The sequence below is a fragment of the Dermacentor variabilis genome, chromosome 2 (assembly GCF_050947875.1).
Source record: "Dermacentor variabilis isolate Ectoservices chromosome 2, ASM5094787v1, whole genome shotgun sequence".
Classification (NCBI taxonomy): Eukaryota; Metazoa; Arthropoda; class Arachnida; order Ixodida; family Ixodidae; genus Dermacentor; species Dermacentor variabilis.
Window position 1 is genome coordinate 270,275,074 of NC_134569.1, and position 20,081 is coordinate 270,295,154.

The 20,081-nt window shown below is 44.6% G+C and overlaps 1 long non-coding RNA gene across 1 annotated transcript; it reads left to right on the forward strand.

Moving 5' to 3' along the window:
- Positions 1-16,746: 16,746 nt before the first annotated feature.
- LOC142573297 (uncharacterized) lies at positions 16,747-19,043 on the forward strand. The gene is made up of 2 exons (XR_012826292.1): positions 16,747-17,031; positions 18,738-19,043. It is a non-coding gene; the product is annotated as an uncharacterized LOC142573297 (long non-coding RNA).
- Positions 19,044-20,081: the final 1,038 nt, after the last annotated feature.

Here is a 20,081-nt window from a genome sequence, read left to right on the forward strand (position 1 = left end):
ATTCGGTCTTGTGCAAAGCGTACTCATCTAACCAGAATATCATAATATGCTGTGTCCCTGGCCATAGGGGAATCGAAGGTAACGTTCTGGCGGACGAGATGGCCACGTCAATCGCATCGCAAGCTGTTAACCCTACCGCTGCAGTGCCTGTCACAGATCTGAGGCCTTTCTTGCGAAGGAGATTGCGAGACCACTGGCAACGCATATAGGACGCGGAAACGGATAATAAGCTCCACCTGATAAAACCACTGTTAGGATTCTGGCCCTCTATTACAAAATCGCGCCGAACAGATGTCCTATTCTGTAGTCTCAGAATAGGACACACGTTTGGCACCCATAATTTTCTACTCGCCGGAAGTGAGCCTCCAACCTGTGGTAGATGCGGGGAGAGGCTGACCGTACTTCACGTCCTCCTGGAGTGTCGGGAATCCGAATCTGAGAGAAAGAGACATTTTTCATTAGCACACCGACAGCACATTCCTCTTCATCCAGTAATGTTCCTCGGCCCAGAACCGTTTTTTAATACAGAGACAATCCTAGGTTTCCTGAGAGATGTGGTCTTACATGTTATTAGCCCCATGCATTCCTAGCGCTTCCTCTCTTTAAAGGATGCCGCTGGGATAGTTGTACTGTATAGCACATGCCTCCAGACCCTTGTGTTTCAAGGGCTCTAAGGAGGCAGTAGTGCTCTATCATTTCTTATAATCTGATGTATTTTTCCTATCATATCATTCTTTTTAAATGCATATAAATGTTCATAGTACAAGTCATACGTCATCGCCATAATTTTATTATACAGATTTTACGCACTTTAGTGCGTATATTTTAAGGCCCCTTTACAGCCACGTCACACCAACTTCATAGTAATCATAAGTACACTGCAAACCCATTAGCACAGACATGGCGCTCTTTGGCCATACCTGGCCCTTGCGCCAAAAACCCCCATACATCATCATCAGGATTGGAGCTATTTTTTCCGCTGGATCATGGCGCCAAGTTAGGTTCTACCAGGAGTGTCTAAGGGTCCGTTGCGCGGCCCTGGGAGACGGTCGCCATTGGAACCGCCCCTACGCCGATTGGAATAAATTAGCCGTGCAACACGCGGACTTCCTATGGAGGATGAAACTTCCGGAGCTTCAACAAAGTAAGAGGAAACACCTTTCTAATAATTCACCGTCAAATAATGTGCTGGTTCTTGGAGATGCCATCGTAAGTGATAATCATAGAAGAACCGTTGCTTCAGGTCCTAAGCACTGTTTTAAGCCTAACATAAAACCCGTTGACCTTTTCAGCATACCGCGCTGCATAACAAGGTTCGTCCCGGAAGAACGCTCACGCTGTATTTCGTATTGCATTGCTAGCATTAAACAATCAAATTCTCATTTTAAGACGCCTGACCCTGTCCGACCGTTAGTTGATTACCTTGTAGAGCATAAACTTAGACCAGTAATATCTGACAAGGAAGGTTATTTCGTAATTATGCCAGATGACATGTTTTCAGAAAAAGCAATTTCAGCCATAGAAAAGAATTTAGAGCCAGTAAAACTTAAGCAGTTAAGCAACGTGCGGTTGACCTCTTGTCAAGACATAATCTTGATAGGCTTGTCTGTAATGTCAAGAAAGCTAAATCCCTCACCTGGGCCAAGACCCATAAACAAGAAATTCCTTTTCGTGCTATAGTGTCAGAGAAAGGGACGTGGCAGGTGTGTGTCGCTAGTTACCTACAGAACTGCTTAGCTTCACTAGTTTTATCAAACCCCTTTTGCTTATGTAATTATCAGGCACTAGTTCAGTATTTGAGAGGAATATCGTGGTGATTGTACAGCTTTTAGTATGGATATCGAAGACCTGTATTATTCCTTGCCGCATGACGGGTTGCTAAATTCCGTAAATCAGTGCATTAAAGAACAAGTGCAACAGTCGGCTTTTATTGACAGAAGCGGTGCCTCCACGGGAGCTTTTCTAGAAGTTCTTTCAACGCACAGTCAACAGCAAAAGTTTGCGGGATGTGCGAGCGCGTGGCAAAGCGGCCCTCGATGGATGCATGGATGGAAGGTAGGAGCGTGCCCTTTGAAACGGGGCGATGGCAGTTGCCACCATGCTCAGATTTTTATTTTGCCTTTTATTTTTATCTGTGTTGTGTGTTATTGAATTTCTCGATTTTCTTTAAATACGTCTTTCTACCCTTCTAACCTTATGTCACCTCGCTGCTTTTGAGGCACCAATCCTCCAATCGCCTTTTGCTAATTTCCACCGCATATTTATTTACATGACTATCATCTCTGAACCCTAGGGCCTCAGGAAGGGTGACTGTGGCCGCATCGACATCGGGATTGATACCATCACATTCTAGTATGAGGTGTTCCATCGTTTCTACATATTTACCACACACAGTACATGTGTCTTCTTCTTCGTTAAATTTCTTTTTATAGCTCCGCGTTCTAAGACATCCTGATCTAGCTTCAAAGAGTAGGGCACTGCCTCTTGAGTTATCATAAAACGCTTCCTTCCTGATCTGCTGTTTCCAGTATCGATATAGTTCTACACTATGCTTCTTTTCCATTGAATTTATCCAATTTTTACCTTCCGCATTTTTAACCTGTCGTTTAATGCTCTGTCCTTTTTCGTCCTCGTGTCTGGCATACTTACTGGTTAGCTTCCTAGTTCTTTTCCGCCATTGTGAGTCAACGCTCTTTCTGTATAGGTATTTAAACACCTTAGCTACCCACCTGTTATCATCCAATTTCCTCAGACGTTTTTCGTATAGGATTTTACTCTGAGCTTCCCGTGCTTCGAATGATGCCCAGCCCATATCTCCCTGTACTGCTTCGTTTGTGGTTTTCCCGTGGGCACCTAGTGCTAACCTTCCCACAGCTCTCTGATTTACTTCTAGTCTCGACTGAACCTCTGCCCTTAAACACAGGACCGCATTCCCGAAAGTAATCCCCGGCACCATTACTCCCTTCCAAATGCCTCTCAGTACCTCATACCTGTTGTAACCCCACAATGCCTTATGTTTCATTATCCCGGCATCTCTTCGCCCTTTTGTTATTAGAGACTGTTCGTGCTTTTCCGTGTACATCTGCCCTTTGTTTATCCATACCCCGAGATACTTGTATTCGGCCACTCGGGGTATTTCGTGGCCTTGTATTGTAAGCTCCTGATCAGTTGTATCGTTGAAAAACATCCCACCGGATTTAGCTGCACTAAAACTGAAACCTAAACTGTCTCCTTCGTCCCCACAGTAATTAACCAGAGTTTGCAAATCTTCCTGGCTATCTGCTAACAGTACAATATCGTCCGCATACAGTAAACCCGGTAGTCGTTGCTCAACAACCTTTTCGCCTAATTTGTACGACAGATTATACCCTAGATTGCTTCGTTGTAACCTTCTTTCCATGCTTACCATATAAAGCATGAACAGCAGCGGTGATAGAGGACAACCTTGCCTTAATCCTTTGTGAACCTCGACAGTTGTCGTACTCTTGATTCCTTCCCATGTTATTTCAACATTATTTTCTCGATATAGTTCCTGTAGAAAATCAATTACCTCATTACCGATACCTTCAGCTTTTAATATGTTCCACAGGAGTTCCCTGTTCACATTGTCGTATGCACCACTTATGTCCAGGAAGGCTAAATACAGAGGTCTATTTTCCGTCCTAGCTATTTCTATGCACTGGGTAAGCACGAACAGGCTATCATCTAAGCGCCTACCACTTCTGAACCCGTTCTGAAGTTCTCCAAGTATTCTATTACTTTCTACCCATGACTGCATTTTTAATTTCACCGCCTGCATCGCCAGCCTATATATAACTGATGTTATCGTAATTGGTCGGAAAGATTTTATGTTCTTCTTATCACCTTTCCCTTTATAAATCAAATTCATTTTACTCTGTTTCCAGCTGTGCGGAATTTGCTTATTTGTTATGACTGCCTCCAATGCTTTTATCAGCGTTTCCTTGCTTCTTGGGCAAAGTTCATTAACTTGATTGGAATTTCGTCTATCCCCGCGGACGTGCATTTTGGAACATTTGCTTCCGCCTTTTTCCAGTTAAGATTGGTCAATTCTAAGCTGTTTTCTATTATGCTATTCTGTGTTGCTCCCTCACTTGGGGCGATTACCCTATCGTCTTTCCTAAATGACTCTGCTATAACTGAACCGATGTAGTTCACAGCGTCATCTGCCTCTAAACAATTTCCTTCGGCATCGTGAATCTGTTCCTCTTTTCTGTGATTAGCTTTACCCAGCCAGCTTATATGGTTCCAGAATTTTCTTGACCCCCCTTTAGTTGCATCACGAACTTCAGCCAGCCAGCGATCAGAGGACTGCTTTATTTTAGCCTGGACGAGGACCTGCACTTGTTGTTTTTTTTTTGTGGATAATATTCCCATTTTTGGCCTATTTCCTCTTCAGATAACTGCGCCCTCTTTGCTTCTCTGTGTTCCCGAGATGCCCACCGTCGTTGTTCGATGGCCTCTCTAATTTCCTTATTCCACCAACTTCGTGGCTTCCCCTTTCCTCTCCAGCGGTTTACTCCTTTTACCTCTTTTATTTTTGTACTAATGAGTAGTTCTAACTGATTATAATCCCACCTTTCCATGGGATGTTTCTTTATTGCTTCCTCTATGCCAGCCGCTATTTGAGCATCATTTAATTTTGCGTACTCTTTTTGGCTTCCCTGCATTTCTCTTTTGAGTAGGGCTCCCAACTGTAGACTAATACGCTTATGATCACTTCCGAGGCTGTACTTCCCCTCTTCGTCTATTTCCATTATTGCTAGCTTGCTATACAATCCCTGCGACATTAAGCAGTAGTCAATGGTCGTATGTCTGTTACGGGACTCCCACGTGATTTGTCCCTCACACTTAGTTTCTCTATTTACTATAACTAGGATGTGTCGTTCACAGAAGTCTAGCATCAACTTCCCATTACAATCTGTGTATCCATCCAGATCCTCGATGTGGCCATTCATGTCACCCAGCAGACAAATATCGGCACCTTCTCCAAACTGCTTTATATCGTCATCGAGACACTTCACTAGATCTTTGTTCTCTTGCCTGTATTTGTCCCCTGTCCCTAAATAAACTACTCCTAGCCATGCCTTTTTACCGGCAATTGTACCTGATACCCAGACATGTTCTTTGCAAGTTAACTTTATTCTTTGCCAATTTGTTCCTTGGTGTATGAGCATACCTACTCCTCCTCCCTTCCTCTCCGTTGTTGTTCTATTGCTCCCTTCCCAGACGTAGCCTTCAATAAGCGGTGGGTCTTCTAGATCCCTGAGGTGTGTTTCGCATAGCGCGTATACACCTACTTCTTCGTCCTTTAACTGCTGTTCTATTTCTAACCACCTCGCTCTCTTTCTACCGCCTTGCATGTTTATGTACCTGATCCTGGTGTTAAATTTATTTGTAGTTTTCTTCCTGGACCTCCTAGTAGTCATTTTATTGGCGTCAGCCTCTATTGTTGCACTTTCTGCACTGTTTCTACCTACCCCTACGCCCTGAGGCGCAGTAGACCCCCTAAAAAAGCTACTGCCCGACCTGCCAGGCGCCAGCCGATCTCGGCTCCTAGCCTTCCATTAAAGTGGATGCCATCTCGTGTAAAGCCACCGCCAAAGCCAGCTCTATGTACTTCTCTGTTTATGTCTGCCACTTCAAATCCTTTCTCCTGGCTTAGCTTTCTTATTTCACAATTTACAGCCACAACGTCCTTGGCAATTGCTCCGTTCCTTCCTTGCACCTCCGGCACTGTGCATACCACGATCTGGACTTGCTGTGCTATCACCCTTAAATCGTCAACTCCCTCCGCTAATCTTTCCACTACTTTTGCAGCTTCAACATTCAACACATCATTTAGCCCCACCGCTACCACTACCAAATTGCGCTCTGCAACATTCTCAGAAAGCTCGCTTTTTGTTTCTCTCAGTACTGCGTCCATTGTCCTGCCTGGGAACGTCCCGACTGCTACCCGCTTATCACCCTTTGCACGCTCCATTATAGCTCTTTTGCAGCTCCTCATATTTTAATCACCACCGATAAGTACTAAGGCATTCTTTCCCTCCCTCCTAACTTCCAGGTTGTGCTTATCATTGACTATGAGCTCATTCCTTGGGGTTAGCTTGTTCCCCTCCTCTCCTCGCGCTCGCTGGCGCCCCTGTGGCTGCAGCGTCGCCTCCCGCGGGGCGTGTTGCGCTGCTTCGCTATAACTACGCCGATTCTCCGGCGGCGAGCTGACTACCGCTTGCTCTGCCACCCTGCCCCCGACTTCGCATGTAGGTTCTACCCTACTTTCTATGCTTTTGCCACCGGCTTGGTGTCCCGATCCATCATTCTCCGCTGCGCTCGTCTCAAGCGCATCGAGACGCCTATGTAGTTCTGCTCTCCTCTCCCTCTCTTCTCCAAGCTCGGCCACGGTTCTTACTAATTTCGCGGCCTGCACCGCTTCCACCTTGACCAACTCGGCGACTTTCGCCTGCAAAGCTAACCGCCTCTCCCGCTCCTCCTTCAGGTCTGCTTTCAGCTCCTCGAACTTGGCTGTCCAATTTTCTTCCAGTTTTTGGACTGCTTCCCTGACCCCTTCGCATAGCCTACACGTAAAGCTAGACTCCTCCGCGTCTGCTAAGCTCTGGAAACTTGTCTCGTTGAGGGAGCACCAGCGCAGGCACTCGTCGCACTGCACTTGCTCCGCGTCCCCCGCGGCCTTCCCTTTCTTTGGTTTCATCGCTAGGCCTACGTCCTTAGGCTCAACGAGCACGTCCGCCAAATCACTTCGAAGAGCTAGCTGAGGTAGTTAAATAGGCCTATCAAATAGGTCGATCCCGCCTAGCACCTAGGTCTCACGAGGGAAACCGCCAGACCTAGACAAAGCCGGTACGTTTACCACGCTTACCACGAATTCAAAATTTGCGCTCCTGCTCTATGCAAAATAAAACACCTCAAAAACATCATCTAATAAGAAGAAAAAGGAGTACTTAGCTACGAATGAAGTCGCTGAAGCCTCGACACAGGAGCGTCCGCACGCCCAATTACTATTTAAATGCAAAAAAAACCAGCAAATAAAAACAGAAGCAAGCTCAAAACATGCACAAAAACTTATGATTTCGTCGTCGCCACGGAGCCCCGAAAAGCACGTCCATCCGCCACAAAATCCAAATCCGATCCCCTCCCTCCTCCTCCTCCTCCCCTTCTAGCGGTGACCCCTGGTGTCGAGACCGACGCCTACACGCATGCGCTTCCCTCCCAGACTGCAAGCGTGCATATTTCCGCGCTTCCTCCTTGCGCGCCGGCGATATACGAATGTAGCCGCGTGGTAGCCCTCTTGCGATATGCGCTGTGGCGGCTTCGACGGGCGAAACTGTGTGAAACGTGTTTAGAAGCATGAACTAGCGGCCGCTTTTTGTCGAGTCACGTGCGCTGACGCATAGTGCCGGCCAGGTGGCGAACGCAACAAGTCATTTTTCTTTTTCTGGGCTGCACCTTCTCGTGGCCAATTTTCGTTGTTTATTTCTTTTTATGAACGGTGCGTTCTACCGCAGAAGAGCGTGGCGGAAGACGCGCTATATAGGAGACCGGCAGGACAAGAATGGACAACTGATTTCCGTTGTATACTAAACGAAGTTCTGCCGTCGAAGCCGCCACGGCGCATATAGCAAGTGGGCCACCTCGCGGCTACATTCGGATATCGCCGGCGCGCAAAGAGGAAGCGCGGAAACATGCACGCTTGCAGTATCGGAGGGACGCGCATGCGTGCAGGCGTCGGTCTCGACACCAGGGGTTCACCGCTAGAAGGGGAGGAGGGTCGCTTTGCCACGCGCTCGCACATCCCGCAAACTTTTGCTGTTGACTGTACTTGAAGTCGACGCTTATTGGGTGGACAGATGGCGTTTTTCTGCAGAAATCAGGTATTTGTATTGGCTCAAAGGTTGCCCCTATTCTTAGCAACATTTACCTGAGTAAGGTTGACAACTGCCTAGAGAAAGCCTTAGGTGATAGCGTTATCAACATATTTCGTTACGTTGATGATTACCTGATTTTCTGCAATAGGGAAGAATTCAATTCCGCTGCTACCTCAGTAAGTGAGCAATTTAAACTTTATGGGGGAGGATTAAAGTTTACCAAGGAATTTCCTCAGCGACGCGTAATTCAGTTTCTTGACATTTCCTTGATCTTCGAACAAAGTCATTATTGTTGGCAGTACTCCCCAAGATCTTCGAAGCCGTTGCTAAACTTTCAATCCAAGCATTCCAAAGTAGTAAAAAACGAAATTGCCATGTCGTGCCTTAAGTCTTCCCTCACCAGATTCTGCATGCACAAAATGAGCGCCAGTTTTAATGCGCAGGTCCGGCGCCTATTAGAAGCAGGTTATCCTAGTGTAGCGGTGGCCACTGTGGCTGAGCGCCTAAACAAGTCGGTTTCGAGAGGGATGGACATGACTACAGAAAGCAGTAATAGCAAAAAAAGAGTAATGGCTATTCCGTATATTCATTCAGTGTCGCACAGGCTTGAAAAAGTAGCAAGTAGATATGATGTTAATGTTACTTTCACTGCTCCCCATAAGCTAGGTAAGATATGCGCTGCCGTACAGAATAAAAAGTAGCGGGTAAAAGGCAAAAAAACGAACAGATATTTGTTCAGTGAAGCACAATAAGAACAACAGTTTTACTGACTGTCGTATGGGTGCGGTTTATAAAATTCCCCTTAGCTGTGGCCAGTTCTACGTAGGGCAAACGGGACGGTGTATCAATCAGAGGCTAATGGAACATAAAAGGTCATTAACCGGTGGATCGCCTTCTAATCTTTCGCTACATTGCCTAGATTGTAACTGCACACCAGCGATAAATGAATGCGCGATATTGTACAGGCATAAGAATGAAGATACGCGTCTTATGGTAGAGGCATAGCATATCTATAATGGTGGAAGTGCTTGCGTGAGTCAGCCTTCGATTACTTTACATAAGGAAGAGATTAAGTGCCTTAACAATTATCTCCCACGTAGACCGGCACGTGTACCCGACTGACACGTGGTGTTACCATTCCTAAGCATACGCACATAAGTTTTGTGCCTTCTTTGTTTTTTCGCCTCAGTGCTCCCTTCAGTTGATAGTCGGCGTTCGCGTTGCCCACTTCTCTACCCCTGTGTCCTGTCTGCACGCCTCACTTCTTTTTTTGCAGTCCGGCTTCTTGCTCTGGTGTCCCCGTTACCGATTTGGTGTCCTGGAGACGCCGCCAATAATATGAAATAGTGACACGTTGTTACTAGTAAAAAAACACAATTTAAGCCGCTAGCGCTACGTTCAGCACTGCCACGCAAAACGAATTCTACAACGCCAGTGAGAACTTCGTCAATCAATGTTTGTTCTTGGCAGTATGAGAAGTTGTGAATTTTGTGTACCGTTCATGCTTAACTTTGTAGTGCACTGTGGCTTAGTGAAGCACTACGCTTGCGTGTAGCGTACGTACACACCTTATGTGATAGACGGTGAACGGGGTCTTGTACAAACATCTGCTGAAGACTACATTTTCACATGTGTTAAAACGCATGCCAAACTTGAAAAAAGAGACGTACAATGAACCTCCACACGCTAAGTAACAAAAGAATCACTTAAAAGGCGAAAACTATCGGAGCCATTGCAAGCGCAAATCTGCCATTGCTGCTGATATTACTGTTGATCAGGCTGTCCCCTTGCGATGTAGCCAAAATGTAGTAAATGTAGTAAATGAAGCCAAAATAAGTAAATAAAGGAAACTGTGCATCAACTCCAAATACACACACGCAAAAGAAGAATCGTCGCGATTCTCTATAACGATGTTTCCGACCCCTTGCCCGATATTTCATTCAGCTTATTCCATTAATTATAATACCTGCAGTGCATCGTTCTCATAACGCGCAAAAAGAAATTCTGCGCTTAAACACGCGGCGCAAATTCGCAGAACGCCACCAGTGCTGCCCCCACCCCCCAAAAAATATATGAGACTAGTCAACAATAATAGCATATAATTATAATGTGAGCGTTGGCACAATCAATGGAGAATTCGATTTTATTCGTTATAGAAAATCAAATGCGGTGCAGTAAGCAATAGATAGATTAAGCATATAGCTTCTTGGAGCCTAAAAAAAACCTGTCTTGAAACTTGACGTGGTGACGTGGCAAACTGTAAGTATACGATTGAAAATAATTGCTATAGTGTGTTCCTGCATGAGCAAGCTTCTCAAAAGGAGTTTCAAGTGTTTCCATGGTATGGCAATGTTATATCTTGATTCATCAAGTTTTTTTTGTTCATATTGGTCAATTATGTTTAAGAAGACAAATTGGAAATCCCAATGGTTTTGTTTTTACCGGGCAACACAGAATTGAGCCACTGTTTTGAAACAAGCTTTTATTTAAAGGTGGTTACATAGTAACACCGACACCCTCACTCATGACGAAACAACTTTCACTCGCTGTGTCCAGACACTTGGTTCAAATTGCATGTAATGCTTCATCTCCAAGCATTGCATGGTTTCTTAAAAGCATTGTGAAATCTACACTGTGTTTTTATTTTACACTTCCTCATCTCATAGCACAAGATCTGAAACGCGTGTACAAGAAGAATCAGGCCAGCACATGTTCACAGAAATGAACTCTTGACGGTGCAGTTGGCATTTGCAACAATTACAGCAAAAACTGTCAGTCAAATGATATGAGCAAAACATAACTGTTCTTTTCGCGGGGACGCCTCAGTCCCATACCGATATTAACCCATATGGTGGTCGTCAAGGCAGTGGTCATCGCTGGCAATGTTTGAAAGATTTTCGTAATATATAAACTGAATGTCTGGAGTATTTATCATAAGGGAAGTAGAAACTCGCACATCTTCTAAACAGCACTTTGCAGTGCTAAATGTATGCTGGCTATTGATAGTAACAAATAGTATGACTGTTAAAACTGTTAAACAAGACAAAAGCTCTCAGGAATATGAAGGCTTGAAGTGATAAACAATGTTTGGAGAAGGAATGTAGCTGGAGTGAACCTTTTGACAAAGATTTGTCTTCGTCAGTGCCGCAATTAAGTTCTGCACAGCAATCTTTATACAGGCTTAGCTCACTTTCCCACACCCTCAATGTAGGATGAAGAGGAGGATAAGATAGTGCGTAGAATGAAATTGAAGTGTAGAAAAGAAATGGGGAGACAGTGAAAAAGAAGGTAGAATGACGGAAAGCTGAGCTAGTTGGTAAGGATTCATTATGCAAAAAAGAAGTGAGGCGTGCAGACAGGACACAAGAGGCGTTCGTGTTGTCCACTTCTCTACTGCTGTGTCCTGTCCGCACGGCTCACTTCGTTTTTGCATAAAGAAGGTAGGAGCACTGTTGCAGGATATTCTTCCAAAGTTATTCTTCCAAAATAAAAAAAGAAATATATTAAATGTGTAAGGAAGCATTGCCAATTGTTATGCCTACTCAAGTAAGAGATGCACCATAAGAGATGCTATATAAAACATATCTGATATGTAGAGTGGCTTAAAGCTTTCTGCATAGTCTTTACAATCATTATGACGCTGTCTGCTGCAGCCAGATATGCAGAAGTTATAACTGAGTGCTCATGACCAGAGCAGCTTATCCAGACTGCACACAACACCACTGCTATGCCCTCTATTTTGGCAATCTGAAAAGGAAAAGTTTATTCAAATGGGCAATAAAAAACACCACATTGAACATAATATCTAGATCGAATTATGAGGCGTGCCACAGTGCGGTACTCAGTATTTTTGACCACCTTGGGTTCTGTGATGTGCAATTCAACTACACGCTTTTTTTCATTTCACCACCACTGAAACGCAGCCACTTTTGCTGGGACTGAACCCGCAAACTCGAGCTCAGCAGTGCAACATCATAACTATTGCGCTACTGAGTGTGTACACAAATTTATAAGTAGCAAAACACATTGGAGGCTTTCGCACACTGAAACACTACACACCATTCAATGCACTTCCTTACATCTATGTACAGACATACTTACCAGCGGCTCATATGACAAGCATGGAGGCACTTCTCGTGCTCTAATACACTACCATCCAACAGCTGCCACATAGCCACATACCAGAGATGACCTATGGGCCTGTACCTATTTTCACAGAACACTTACAAGCAGCTCATACAACAAGCATGGAGACATCTCTCGTGCTCCAACACACATGCCATCCAGCTGTGACATATGGTTGTACACCACAGACAAAAACGGACGGGCCAATCATCAGAGACCACATGTCATGGTTTGTTAACATGTAAGCCCTCAACCTGCTTCAATAAGGCATGACAGTACAACACTACTGCACCACTTCTCTCTTCCTAACTGCACTGGAGGCTTGTTACCAGTAATCATGCCCTGCTGACGTGGTTATATCTTCAGTTTCTATGTTGCTGTCCCTAAGCTGTTGTTTAAGGACTTCCTTTAGAGCTTCAGTGGGCCTTGAAAGGCTAGATGATGGCTGCGACAATCTATTATTTTTTGTAGAGTGAAATCTTAACAGGCGCACAACTTTTTTGGTAGCTGGTTCATTTGAATGGTCTGGCATCTTTCTTTTTGGGTCACTTTCAACAAGCATGAAAACTGGCTCAAACAAATTGTTTACCTTCTCAGCCCCGCCCTCAGAGACTTCACCATCTGATATTGCCTGTCTGACTGAGTCCATTTTTACTCTTAAGAGTGCTGAGCTTGACAGTGATTTGGCTGCTTGCAGCTTTGTTATACTCTGCACAATGTGCAATGCCTGACTTGCCTCACATGCTTCGTCGGGTGAGGTAACGTGGTCTTTGTCGCTGCTAGTTGGATTAGCGATGAACACACAGTGAATGTGGTTGCACACTGTAAAGTGTATAAGATGGCCATAACAAGTGCACATGTAAGTATGCACATACACTGCGCATTCCTTGCACTTCAAAGGAAAGCAAGCACCACTTCCCACTTTTGACACTTTATATGAGAGCCCTTTAATAGACTGAGATGGCACAGTCCATGTGCCATCTTCATTTAATTTTGCACAAGCTGCCATTTCACTGCCAGACCTGTGGATTTTCTGAATTGTGCTCAGCTTCTTACCCTTTGCCCTTTTCATCATCTGGATAGTCCTCTTCATTAAAAAACAATATGTCCAAGTCCATGAGGGCATAAATTAGTTTGTCACCACGCTTATTTTCTTTTCCCTCCAGCACAGTATGCTTTAACGTCCTGTGCTTGCTCTCAAGGTGCATGTTAGTGTTGACAGCTGCTCTAGTCCTAAAGCAATTAGTCCACTTTTGTGGCCTAACTGCATCGTGGTCTTTGAAGTACTTCAAGCAATCCCTCAGTTTATCTTCCTCACTAGAAAGTAATTGTTTAAGATAATCTTCAAATGCCTTTTCCTCAAGGAACTCTAAGAGCAGCCGCATACTATGGTAGACATGTGGCCTTAGTTGTTTCTCTGCACACTCGAGTATCTCCTTACGCCAGTTCTTATCCACATGCCAGGCACAGAGAAGTTTCTGTTTTGGGGCACCCGTGACCGTGGACCATGCTTTGTAGAATTGTGAGGCATCGTCAGATATAAATGTCTTAGCGGCCACTTTTTTGGCCATGGCCGACTCCAGATATTTGAAGAATGCTGTCAAAGTTTGCTCGTTCATCCGGTTGCAGATGAAATAAGGTATAGCTACACCTGATCCTACTTTATGTAGCTCTTCCTGTTTCCCATTATAGGCCTTCGAACCATCCTTAATAAATACATGTTGTGATGATCATCTAGCACCAGAAGAGTGGTCAGCTCAAACTGGTACTCAGTAGTTCCATGTGTGGAGTCAAGACATACAGTCCCTGCAGGGCCCAATTTTTCTAGTAGATCCTTCTGAGGCTCTGTCATCAGAACAAGAGCAAAGTCTGCTGAAGAAAATGTACTACTTGGGTTCACTGCACCTTGTGCAGGCGGACAAGTGTTCCACTTTTTCTTTTATCACAAGCACCTGTGTGTCTACACTGACAGCACAACGTTCAGGAGCAGCAATGCTAAACTGCCGTTTGATGTTATGCAGGGTTGAGCACTCTGCCAAGTGCACTTGCCTCAGCTTGGATGCCACAGATGTTCTTGTTCCCGTTAGGATGGTTTTCATGGACAAACCCCTTTCTAGGTTCTCTGCTATGCTGGCCTTTTCCTTGTCACTCATCCTCAAGTGCTGAATTTCTGGTTTATGACCATAATGGTTTCTTTGGCACCTGACTTTCATGGTGGTGCCTTCGGGCGACGGACTCTGAGTGTTTTCCTTTGTGACAGTAATAAATGAAAGACATCTCTTACCAAACCTACAGCTCCCCTGACTTTTCTCCCGACGGTCACTATGACCTTCCCTTTTCCTTGCCTCGCTTGATCTATTACAGTAATAGTGGATCCTTGTGTCTCCACTGGCCAGCTTTTTGGGGTTCATGGGCAAAATAAACCAGCAGTTTTGACTAACCTCTTCTTCTGCTTTCCATTCATGAAATTCTGTAATAAAAGCACAAAATAGCAGTAGATAGTGACAAGTACCGTGGGGAGAGATGCAAACAAAAATAATCACTATGAAGGCCTTGGACACAGGCTAATGTAGCATTTATTTTACTCCCTCACATTCAACTCGACCGTGTCATGAGGTCACCCTTGATATTGCTCAAATTTCTGTTAAAATTGAATTTCAAATGCGATGCACTATAACTTCAAAAAGATTGCCAAATTAGTTTTGTTTTAATAAGAAACAAATCTGAAACTTAAGCATGATCTATCCTGACTCCTTCCTAAATATTGAATCGGACTGTATGTTCACCGCAATGCTGTTACGATAAGACAAAGACAAACTGACAGCACGTGGTGCAAGCTACGCCCCAGAACAGTGCGAATCCCTTCTCTCAGTTTCTTCTTGAAAAGCTTTCTTTTCAAGAAGAGCTTGATTTTTTACTGTAGATTGGGGCTTGGCGAGGGAGTGTTTCATGGTCACGTGTTAATGATCTGGCTTGGGCATGCGCCTGGTTCGAAGAGGCAGCATTATATGTGATTTCAATAAACCAGTTGCTAGTCTGCGTTCGTCCTATCTTCTTCTACCTTGGTGTCTCGTCCCAAGCGCAGTTTAAGTTCACAAAAAGATGTCTTACCACGTAGCCTCCTAACACACCCTTCTTAAAGAAAAAAGTATTGCGCGGGCGCCAAATTTCGCTCTATTTTATGAAATCCACAACCAGAGTCCTTCAATTGAAGGACCGTGGTACTACTAAAGAATTTTCCTAAAGTACGCCGGGAGACCAAGCCGCTGACAGCTGCAATTTCAAGTGTGGTCTTGGACCTACATCGGCCTGCACTGAGATGAAGATTATGCCACGCACGCAAGTAGCGCAGAGCAACGTCAGAACGCAGAGCAAATCCTTCCTCTCGTTTAAGGAAAAAAAAAGGGGGGGTTGCGCTAGCGTCAAATTTCGCTCTATTCAATGAAATCTACTACTAAAGAGTTTCCCACAATACGCTAGGAGACCATCCCGGCGACATCCACAAATTCAAGTATGGTCCCGGTTCTGCGTCTCTGCTGCATTGCAACGTGCATTGAAAAGAAGACTAGGCCACGCACGCACGTGGCACAGAGCAATGTCAGAAAGCAGAACAGCTTACTCCTGTCGCAAACAAAATTACAACACAATTAACAACAACAAAATATACACAATTACAAACAAAATATACAAACGTCAAATTTCACTCAACTTGCTGTGCAGGAAAGCAGACCATGCCAAACGTATGTCATGTAGCGCATCGCGGAGAGCGCGCACACATGACTATACTATAGATGGATAAACAAATAAATTATACTTAACGAGGATACAAACTTGAACATACCCCGAGGAAATAAATTAGGCACATGCGCAAAAGCTCCTCGTCGCGAAACAGATGGAGAAAGAGAAAACAAAGGCCCGCAAGGCATAAATAACTGGCTTTTTGGAGGCAACCTGTGCAACAAGAAATTTAAGAAAGTCCGAGATATAACATTGCGTTTAAACTTCATTTTCTCACGATGAATGAGAATAAACGTAATAAAACTGTTCCTCACCCTTATTTTTCCGGAACACCAGGTGCACGTACTCAGCTTTGGAAGTTGTGCGCAGCGATCTGGTGCCCCGAATACTTCTCCATTGTATGCAGGGAAGTGTCACATACGTCGCATTTCATCAATTTCTTAACATCCACGGCCATTTTGTGAACGTTCCTGATGTGTCGCAGCATGTTCTTTCTCTGGATGAATAGTTTGCTGCAAAATTCGTAGCGACGATCGTTACCGCCGATGGCAGCTCGATCACAGACGTGCGTCATTCCAAAGCGGAGTTGGAGGCGTTTGGAAGCACGTGGTTTCCGTGTCATCGCACGCGCGTGATTTGTTGTATAATCCGGCGGCAATAAAGGGAAGAAACCTCCCCAATCATGTGACACACTAGGTATTCAGTGGCTCTATAGGGACAGTTCGATACCAACTTAGGGAACCAACATCCGGGAACGCAGGGTCACGTGGATGCTGCCTTCTATTGTTCACCGGCCTCAGCCTACCTCCATAGAGTTACTATACTGACTCTAGAGGACAAGCTACCCATAGGGCCCATGCATTGAAATCGGGAACCGCAAGAGCGCCGCCATGTTGCTACGCGCCGAGGTTGCCAGCTCCTGAGGCGCTTGCTAGACTTGGTGACAGTAGTCACTTTTAATCCGGCAACAGTAGCAGCGTAGCAGCATGGCGTCTCGCTTGTACTGTCGTGATCTGCGCGTGCAGCCGTGTGTTTGGGCTTTATAAGTTGGTTCTTTATTCTATGTTGCGGGACGGTGCGGGTGTGGTCCATGTTTGCCGTACAGGTGGCAGTTATGCAACCGAGGGATGATCCTGCTGAAGTTTCCGGTGGTATGCGGTTTTCAGCGGTCACGCCTGTTGCAGGAGTGTCACTCGACGAGGTTACGAGCTCGAAGCTGTGGTCAGATTCCTCGTTGGCGTTCCGTAATTCTCTTCGCACGGGCGCGGTATGTTGCAAAAGCCGCTTTCGCGATCTATCGTCGCGGCGATATATCGGGATTTTTTATTATTATAAGCACTGATCCATTTGGGGTAGGGCACATGTAACCTACAAACGGAAGTATCAGGAGAGCACCTGAGATTATAATAAAGCAGGCGGCGCAGGAACTCCAGGGCACCCAAGGGACAGTGGGGGGATCAAAGCTCGAAGCAGAATGGTACGTAGGTATGGGGCCGCCGAGGCAGGTGTGTGCCAGGGAGTGTTCGCACGGACAGCTCCCCTGGCACGCGCAGCAGAGCCTCGCAAGGACGAGATACCTTAAAGGCACCTGCGCCCATGATCTTTCTTTTGCCGCGGTGCAGTGTGCACGATTAAAGAGAATAATATGGAGGGCATCCGGTGCAGTCGCGAATGCGTCATGACAAATGTAGCTCGCGTCGCCTGGCGTGTGCAGTAATACCAGAGTTGGTTGTGTGAACTTTATGCATAATACGCTTTGTTACGGTACCTTAACGCAATGGGTCTAGAGGACGGTGTTGGTACATTTTTTCGTACCGTCCTAATCCTACACCCCCTACTACAAACACACACACACATACCCCCCTCTTTTTATGTATACATACAATTCCTTGCCATGACGGATCCATAGCCTCCTTTATTTTTGAAAAATAGAGGAGGCTATGGACCAATTGACCAGTTCAAGTTGTCAACTTGTCAGTAACTGTCATAGGAATCACTGTATTAAACACAATTCCACGATCGGATTGTTTACTTTCATTTTTTGTTGTAACACTGAGGACTACATAGAACTTTATTTTGTATATGTGAGAGAAGTATGTGGATATCACGAGCTTAAGCCAATGTGCGATACACAGACAAAGCAGCTGCTACAACATGAACTGCATTGAGGGCCACACAACACATACGTAATTAAAGGTGCAAAATATAGGGGGAAGCTTCAAAATACGCTCTGTAGCACTGCAAAGTGTAACATATATTGTATGTGTACAATAAATGTTCAAAAATACAATGCATCAATGTCCCATTTGCCTTCAAGTTTATTATCAAGTTCAAGTTTACTGAAGTTTATTATGAGCATATGTACAACAGGAATCTACTGACACACCCGCAGTCAAGGTGGCTGTTCGAGGTGTGCTGGCTGCCTCAGTGTAAGAAAAAGAAATTGGGTGAATGTCGACACCAGTGCCACTGCTTCTTGCCTCTGACCTGCACGTGCCTCCACGGCATCTTTGTGCACAAGTGTGCTGGCGTGGCGAGGCGTAGGAGTCATCCGAGAGAAAGAGTATCGTTTACATGGAGAAGTGGCTGTTCACACTGCCTGCCGCTTTCCCTCAAATGTTTCCTTGGCGACTAGGGTGACACACCCGCAGTCAAGGTGACTGTTCGAGGTGTGCTGGCTGTGTAAACGAAAGGAAAAGAAAGAAATTAGATGAATGTCGATACCAGTGCTATTGCTCCTTGCCTCTTACCTGCATTTGCCTCCATGGCCTCTTGGCTTGCAGAGTCTGTATGAGGGAGCTGCTGTGACTAGGTGTAGGCATTGTCTAAGCAAAAAGAAAAGGCCATTCAAATGGGAAATTATTGAAATCAATGCAGTTATGTCTGCTTCTTGCACTCTTCTTGCCCAAAAATTTTCAAACATAGTGTCCAGTACATACCAGGACTTTGACTGCTGTTGCTTTTTACCTGCAGGTGTTGCTGCGAGATCCTTAGTATGGCTGCGTGCAGCATTGTAACACTTGGTGGAGGCATTTGAAGTGGTAGCCAAAAATATAAAGAATCATCCTTGTCTGCACGAATGCTTTCAATTTCTAAATGCAGTGGTAACTATCACTATTAGTGCAAGGCCCCCCACATCTATGCGGCAAGTTCCATAGCTCGAAACTGAATTTTTCCTTTAGTGTTTCACAAGGCGTCTGATATGTCCACATTAGATGTGATGTGTTTGTTTTTATTTATCCCAGTGTGGAGAGAGCATCATTAAATTGTTTTTTTATTTTTGCTTGTCTTGTTCTTTGGTTTATTTCTGAATTTATCAAGCACCAGTCTCATAATGCTAAAATGACTTATGTAATGGCAATCAGCTTTTGTTTTGCAGAAAAACAACGCATTTCCTGACCCATTGTTTGGCATCCCCTCACTCGCATAATTTTGCAGAGTATTCTACCTATATTGACTTGCTTGACCTCCACTAAAGAGTCTTGCATTTTCAAATACGACTCTTTCCTTAAAATCATTCGACACTTCTCATAATTTCTGTACCTTGGGCTTCGATACTCTGCATTCACCATTTATGCTTGTTTCTGACTAAAAATGTCTTTTTTAATTTAGAGCTTAAATTTTACCTTTGGAACACACGGAAGGGCTTGCCATTGCATATCTGCATAAAAGGGAAACATGTTTCATTAAACATTTGCAAAATCCAATTGAAGATTGATGAATGCAGCTTGCAGTGTGATATGACTGAATGAGCCATAAAAGTAACTCATTTCACTTGCTAAATTAAAGCACACATTAGTGTGATGTGCAAGACACGTTACACTAACGTGGTGGGTTCTCTTGCTTATACAGCAAAATAATCGGTGCGCGAGAAAAAAAATTATTTTTGCATACCCCTTGTACACACTGATTTAAGGAGAATGAGCTGGAGCTGTCCACATGATCTACTTATTTTACCTGCGAGTATGGTCAACAAAAATGTGTCCCAGCTGCTTAGTGGTACTCGGGATTATGTCAGTATTGCATATGTGCCTGTTGTATAAAATAATTGAATTTTGAAAATGCTCGCAGGGATCTGAAGTGCATATCTTCAGTTTATGGATACATGTAAAAGACTCAGCATCAAGTGCAAGTGAACGTTCCCGCAGGCCCGGAGTCAATCATGCAAATAGATTCGCTGCACAAATTTGTGACCAGAAAAGATATTCCACATGAAATGGCATGCAAGGAAGTGTTGAAAATATTACACAGTTAATAAAACGCCTACGCTATAAATATGTGGGTTGATGCACTCGTTATGCAAAACGGAGGTGAGGC